This window comes from Nanorana parkeri, unplaced genomic scaffold (assembly GCF_000935625.1).
Source record: "Nanorana parkeri isolate BGI_ZX_2015 unplaced genomic scaffold, ASM93562v1 scaffold909, whole genome shotgun sequence".
Classification (NCBI taxonomy): Eukaryota; Metazoa; Chordata; class Amphibia; order Anura; family Dicroglossidae; genus Nanorana; species Nanorana parkeri.
The window spans coordinates 20,421-27,317 of NW_017307177.1; the positions used below are offsets into that span (position 1 = coordinate 20,421).

Below are 6,897 nucleotides of genomic sequence, written 5' to 3' on the forward strand. Positions count from 1 at the left end.
ATGTAAAGATCTGACCTGTCTGCTGAAAGCCAATAGACTGCGGTTTAGAAATGTAGAATCGCAACACACTTCACTTTGTTAGTTGGGAGGCATTCACTCACAGATTCATAGCAAGCCACCATTTAACTGTTTACGCTGGCCAGACACTCATTGATGCAATAACAATTGACCAGACCTATGGGGATTGTATGTGTAGGTGCTCAGATTACCCCATACACCTAGAGGTCTTTTTATCAAACAAAGAAAACTTGCTTAGCTATTCCTCCAGTTGAACTGCGTGTACATGCGTCCTGTGCAAATAAACCAGCTGTTGTGAGAATAGGGCAAAATAGAATGTTCTTAAAGACACGTTGGGTGTAAAATACTGTGATTATGAAATACTTACACTTGCAGAGCATTCACTTCCTGCTTTGAAAGGGTAAATTACTTCAGTTTGCCAAAGCAATGCCCACTGGGATTGCCTTGTCATCAGCAGAGCATTGCTGGGAAATCTCATCTGTAATCTCATGAGATCTCAGGGAAAGGCATTTTCCTCCCCTGAGATGATTTGCATGGTCACATGTCCTAGTCACCTGTGCCAGAAATCCTGGAAGTAAAAGAAGAGCTAGTAATCTGCCCTTAGTAAACATGGCCATGGTCAGAAGACTGGGGACGGAAAGAGAAATAAGATATGCAAAGAATACAAAGCCTACAATTATCTAGAAGTATATGTTTGTAGATTGTCATTACTAAGCATTTCTAAAGCTGCCTTTGTTATTTTAAAGCTATGGGTAAAGGTACTTATTTTCTTTGCTCCTCGGCTCCATCTAGTGGCCATCAAGTGGTATTACATTATATACATTTTCCTGGAAAAATAATGTATCTAAGAATATTCGTTTTTACATCTATTTGCAGAAAATTAACATTTAGAAAGATTTGCAGGGCAAGTGACCCTGTGAATTGGTTATAAATAGGCTCCTTAGTGATGCGAGTACAGATTATTTAAAAGTGACCTTTTGGGATAGAAATCTGGAAGCTGCCATTGCTTGTGACAGTTTAAGAGGCAGAAATCAACTCTCTCATCTGTCTTGCTTCAAACATTGTCTTCCACCTGAGTGTGTAGTAAAGGAGGTCAGGTATATTGCATACAGGAGGAGATGGGTTAACAGGTCTATTAGGTTACAGGCGGCGCTGGATAACATAGTGAAGCTTTGGTGCCCGTTGGAACTGCACAGTTGTAGTCAGACACCATGAAGAGGAGATAACTGTTTCCAAGAACCACCTGCACTCCTTACGGTCTGCAACCTTCCAATGGTGGTGGTGCTCTGGTGATCAATGCGGCATAGTGACAACATGTGTAAGTGAACAGCAGGAACCTGTCGCTCTGATGAAGGGTCCCTGCGAGGTCCTGAAACGCTAGCTTCAGCTTCTAATGACATGGCCTGACATTCTTTAATAAACATATCCAAGAGATATTGAATTCATTTGTGTGTGTGCGGGTGACCTGTTGAGACTACTATGAAGAGGAGATAAGACTATAAAAACTGAGGTGGTTAGATAATTGGGAAAACAATTTTTATAGCTAGTTGTTTACTACCCAGTTGTGGACATTGGGCGTGCTACATAGGCCCATAAAAAGTCTTCGGAGAGCACAAGACTTGTGTAGTAAACCCTGTCCCTCTACCTCACTGCAGATACCCTACTGCCCTGTATTTGCAGGTAATTCCCACCTCTCAAAATGATTGCTGTGTAGATACAGCAGCTATTTCAGCTGCTTCTGTTAATAACCGTCTGACACATTGTTTATAGCTAGTGTTCAGATGGGAGATCGATACAAAGTAACATTGTTACTTTTGTATCTACTCTGTTTTTAGGATGAGCTTCAATCTGCACGTCAGTTAATACAACCTGAGAAAATTAAGAAAAAAACGTTTTTATTAATCAAAATTGTTCCTATTTAACCTCTTATTAGCCCTTAGTTTGCTCAAATCAGCCTTTATTAACTCCTCTTTTTGGATATAATTTTCCTGCTCGTTTCTTTTTTTTGTCTACTTGTAACTCTTCCTTATTATTATAAAGTGCTGCACAAACTGCTGGTGCTATATAGATCCTGTATTATTATAATAATAATAATCTTTTAGTTGAACCGTCCTTAACTTTTCTCCTTTCCCTCTCCTGCCGTCATTGCTTGGTGCTGATTGTGACTGTTGCCCCTGTTCGCTAAAGTATTTACACCACTCGGGTAATGGTGTATATTTTAGAATCATTTTTAAATTGGAACATTGGCGCAAGTGCTTTATTATTTTGGCGCACACTATTGGACTTTTATAGAAAGTGTCGCATAACACTTTTTTTTAAAATTAACAATTTTTATTAAAGATTGTATCCAGAGGAACAAGACATACATACAACAAAACAGATAGGTAGCCAGACAATGAAAGGGCCAGAATACAATGGGTAAGCAATGTCTGAACATACATTTCAGTCCAAACTTTTATCAATACCAACCCTTAGCCGGGCAATGCTGGTAAACAGAAAATGGCGATGAATCTTCAGTAGCAATTCACATTTTATGGAGCCCCATAACTGTCAACCGCCTACGGGTCTTAAAGGAGAGCTATGGGGTTAGGGCTTTTCCCCATAGTTCTCCTGAGGGTAACGGGAGGACACAAACTAGCGTCCTCCAGTCACCCTAAGCTCAGTATACCGCAAGCTACAGCTCGCAGTATACTGAGACGCCGCAGCCGGAACGGATCCCAACAATTCTGTCTGGATCCACCCAGCTGCGTGAGTGACAGCTGGCTCTGCCTATCTAGAGACAGAGCCAGCTGTACCCGCCCCCTTCCCCGTCCGTTTCGCCAGTCAGCACTGGAGGATCGGACAGGGGAGGGGATCCCTGCAGACGTCGTGAGTGACGGTCACGGCTCTGCACGGATAGATCAAGAAGTGAGCGAGCGACGATATGTGTTCGCTCACTTCCCAATCTGCTGAGCCGACCTGTGACTGTTTCATTGTCACAGGTCGGCTGAGATTATGAGGCTGAGTGAAAATCACTCGCCTCATAATTCTCCTTTCCACATGTTTTAACCATAAGAAAGTGAGAGAAGAGAGGAAAAGAAAAGGTGAAAGGTAGAGAGATAATCTTCCAAGGCAGCCACAAATTGGATGATTTATGGCTATATGTATGGGGTACTCACCCAGAACATAACTTAGTCAGCTTCAGTTCGCAACATCCATATCTATTTTCACTCTGATCTGGGTGTGTACCCCATACATATAGCCATGAATCATCCTATTTGTTCCTCCTGAGTGACCCCATGCTTCCCATACCTTCTCATATTTACTGAGAGTATTATTAAGCCTCGCCGTCAAACACTCCATTGCCTGGTCATCTTTAACTTGAGTATAAAACTCCATTCTAGACAGAGGGAGTTTTCGTTTCCACTGCAATGGTATGAGACAACGGGCAGCTGTCAATATATGCAGTGCCGGTGCTAGGATTCTTGCCTACACAGGCAATGTGCATTTTTGCATGCATTACTAGCTTGTTGTCACTCTTCGTAAGATGGCAAACCCAGCAAATAGTGTACAGGAGAGAAGGAGAGGAATTGTCGGGTCAGATTTTCTAGTGTGGACTTAACCATCTCCCAAAAGGGTCGTATCATTGGACAGGTCCAAAAAATATGAAACGGGGAGCCCCTTGACTTGTCGCATCTCCAGCAATTCGGGGATACCAATGGATAGAGAGAATGTAGAAGATTCAGCGTATGATACCAGTTATACATTATTTTATATTGATTCTCTCTATACAGCGAACATATAGAGAACTTAGCGGCTGTTTGCCAAATAAGTACCCATTGCTGTGGAGAGATCGTAGTCTCCAAGGCACATTCCCATTGCAGCGTATATCGCATAGCACTTGTAACATCGTTTGGCTTAGTTGATGCAGCACCACTTAGAACTTGTTTTATCACATTGGTAATTTGGTGCACAGAAAATGTGCCCATATTGATACCACAAAACTGGCATATTTCCCTTTTTTAAATCCCCTCATAAGTTTTGTTTACACAGGGACAACCATCATGTGACTTTCACATTTCATCGGACTCCACTGAATATAATTCACATTTTTAAAAATAAGAATTCTTCTGCTGTGGTGTTAGATTAATGATTGGAGCCTATATTTTGTAATAGATCAAAAATGTCTTGTAATTATCTTGATGTTTGTACTTGTGGGTTATGCTTACTAAAACATAGGTTTTTGTTTTTTTAATCCACCAGTATACCCAAATCCTTGTTTTCATGGAATGCAGGCATTCCAGCAGGGATCAGAATTTCATTTCAAAGGTCAATGTGTACAACTTTTCAAATGCTCAGCTTATTCAGCGTTTGGATCGCTGCTGTACCCTACACAGAAAGAGCCTGTTGCTTGTTTTTTTGCCATCTTGCCGGAGAAGTTACTTTCTTCCCCCACAAGAGTATGTAAATCCCAAACCAAAATGTAATATATGGCACCTTGCCAATCCCTAGATGTGGTGGTTGCATTCTTTTTTTATTTCAGGCCTTTCCTTTATTTTGCATGGTGATTCTCCCTGTAACACACCTCCTGTCCTAGGGTGACCATGCTTGCTCATCGTATTAGATCTTTGTAGGAGCAGCATTGCAATCCTAGGGCAGGATGTGTGTTGAGGCTACAGAACACACCCCTCTTCTCTTTAAAATAGGAGGCAGATGTTTTGTAGTCCACAGAGATAGCTGGGAACTGTGCTATTGGATAACCATCAGCACAATCAGAGCGCACAGGAAGTTATTAGATCACAATGTTTCCAGCAAGATCAACAGCTATATTTTTGCCCTGATCATACTGATATAACAAAATGTTTAAATGGTATATTTACATAGCAAGAGAAGTTTATTGTTTGGGTTTGCATACACTTTAAGGAGACCTGTGAGGTTAGAATTATAGGATCTGCCATTGTTCACTTGAAACCTTACATTCACAATGCAGGTTTCAAGTGAGCTCAGACATACTCCCTACATCCAGACCTGTCATCCTGAGCACTGCTCTGCTACAAGTCAGGAGGCACCTATGTGTTCTTTCCAGCAGTGGTCTTGGGCAAATTAAGGGACATATATAATGGTAGAGAAAGGGATCCCCCAATGATGCATTGCCTTTTTCTTATAGCTTCAAACCTTCACTTGCAAAGCTGCATAATGTTTTAGCACAGGCACAGACCTGGATCTGAGCTCATTACTTCTGCACCTTGTATGCAAAGTTCCAAGCTGTGACTCAACTAGGTTCTGCATTGTACTTTCGTCCACGCTGCCATCTGCAAGCATCGTTGATCTGGTCTCTCGGAATGTTGACTTAAAGCGGACCTTTACCTATATCTTTAAAAGAACAACAAAGACACCTTTAGAAATGTTTAGTAATGACAATCTATAAACACATACTTCTAGATAATTGCCGGCTTTGTATAACTTATTTCTCTTTCCCAGTCTTCTGACCATGGCCATGTTTACTAAGGGCAGATGACTAGCTCTCCTATTACTTCCTGGATTTCTGGCACAGGTGACTAGGACATGTGACCATGCACATCATCTCAGGGGAGGGAAATGCCTTTCTCTGAGATCTCATGAGATTTCCCAGCAATGCTCTGCTGATGACAAGGCAATCCCAGTGTGCATTGCTTTGCCAAACGGAAGTCATTTTGCCCTTTCATAGCAGGAAGTGAATGCTCTGTAAGTGTAAATATTTCATAATCACAGCATTTTACATCTGACATGTCTATGTTATTAGTAATCATCATACATAGAGGGATGCATTGATAGAATTTGATTTTTGAGTATAAAGGTCCGCTTTAATGCAACTCTTACTGCAGATTTTTCTGACCACTCAACCTAGGAATAGGTTCATATTGAAAGAAATCTTCTCACAGTTTTTGAGTAACAATCAAATTTGCTATGCTAATATAAGAAGTATCTTGATGCTTGACCACTTCCAAGCCAAGAGCACACTTTACTTTCGGTCATGTGACTATTGCCTAAAGAAACCCGGGACATTGGCGTTTAGGACAAGGACAAGCAATGGCTCTGCTTGCATGTTGATCTTGCTAACCAATGCTTCGCATAAATTGCATAGACATGACAGCCTCCATATTTCTCTTGGTGCAGGTTCATTGGAGAAATGCCCCACTTTTTGTCCTGACAGTAAGTGAGGTGAAATCAGCTCTGTAGGGACACAAATGTATTATCCCAAACAAAATACAAAGTTTGGCTGGAGTTGGGCTTTATGTAATCAAGTATAACATTTGGCTATTGCAGAAGCCTTTATAACTATGTTAGTAGAGCTGAAAACTGTTATTCTGTTCAACAAAGCAAGTCAAATGTCTTTGCTTGGTTTGCAGGGTATTGATATACCAAAGGATCATTTTTGGCAATAATGAAATGTCTTTTTTTAAGGAAAAATGTCTATTGTTTTGTGAAATGAAGGTTATTCAGTGCATCCGATGTGCTGAGAAAGACCAGGATGATGAAATTGCTGTCACCTCTTCCTGAAAATGCTCATCTAATGTCTTTTTAACTCATTGACCTGGGACAAGCGTGCAGATCGGGAGTTTCCGACTTCATTTGTGTATGCTTGTTCGAGGTGACTGGCTCAGAATGTGATGAAGTCAGAGAATCTGCATTAGAGAAGGCAGCTAACATTTTATAAGGAGGTCAGCAGTAATAGCCTCCAGGTTTGTCTCAGCACAGGTTTCCTTTAAATAGTACACACCATATACCAGCATCATTTGCAACACTCAACATACAGTTCTGGGATGATGGCCTTAGTGCAGGTAGCCCCACTCCAAGGGTCAAATTTGTTGATTCTTGGAGTTGCTCTTTAAGTTAGAATCATTCATCCAGAATACTTTT

General features: G+C 41.1%; 1 protein-coding gene across 1 annotated transcript in view; it reads left to right on the forward strand.

Annotated features, from left to right (window-relative positions):
- PI4KA (phosphatidylinositol 4-kinase alpha) overlaps window positions 1-6,897 on the forward strand; it is a 106,100-nt gene that overhangs the window by 1,615 nt on the left and 97,588 nt on the right.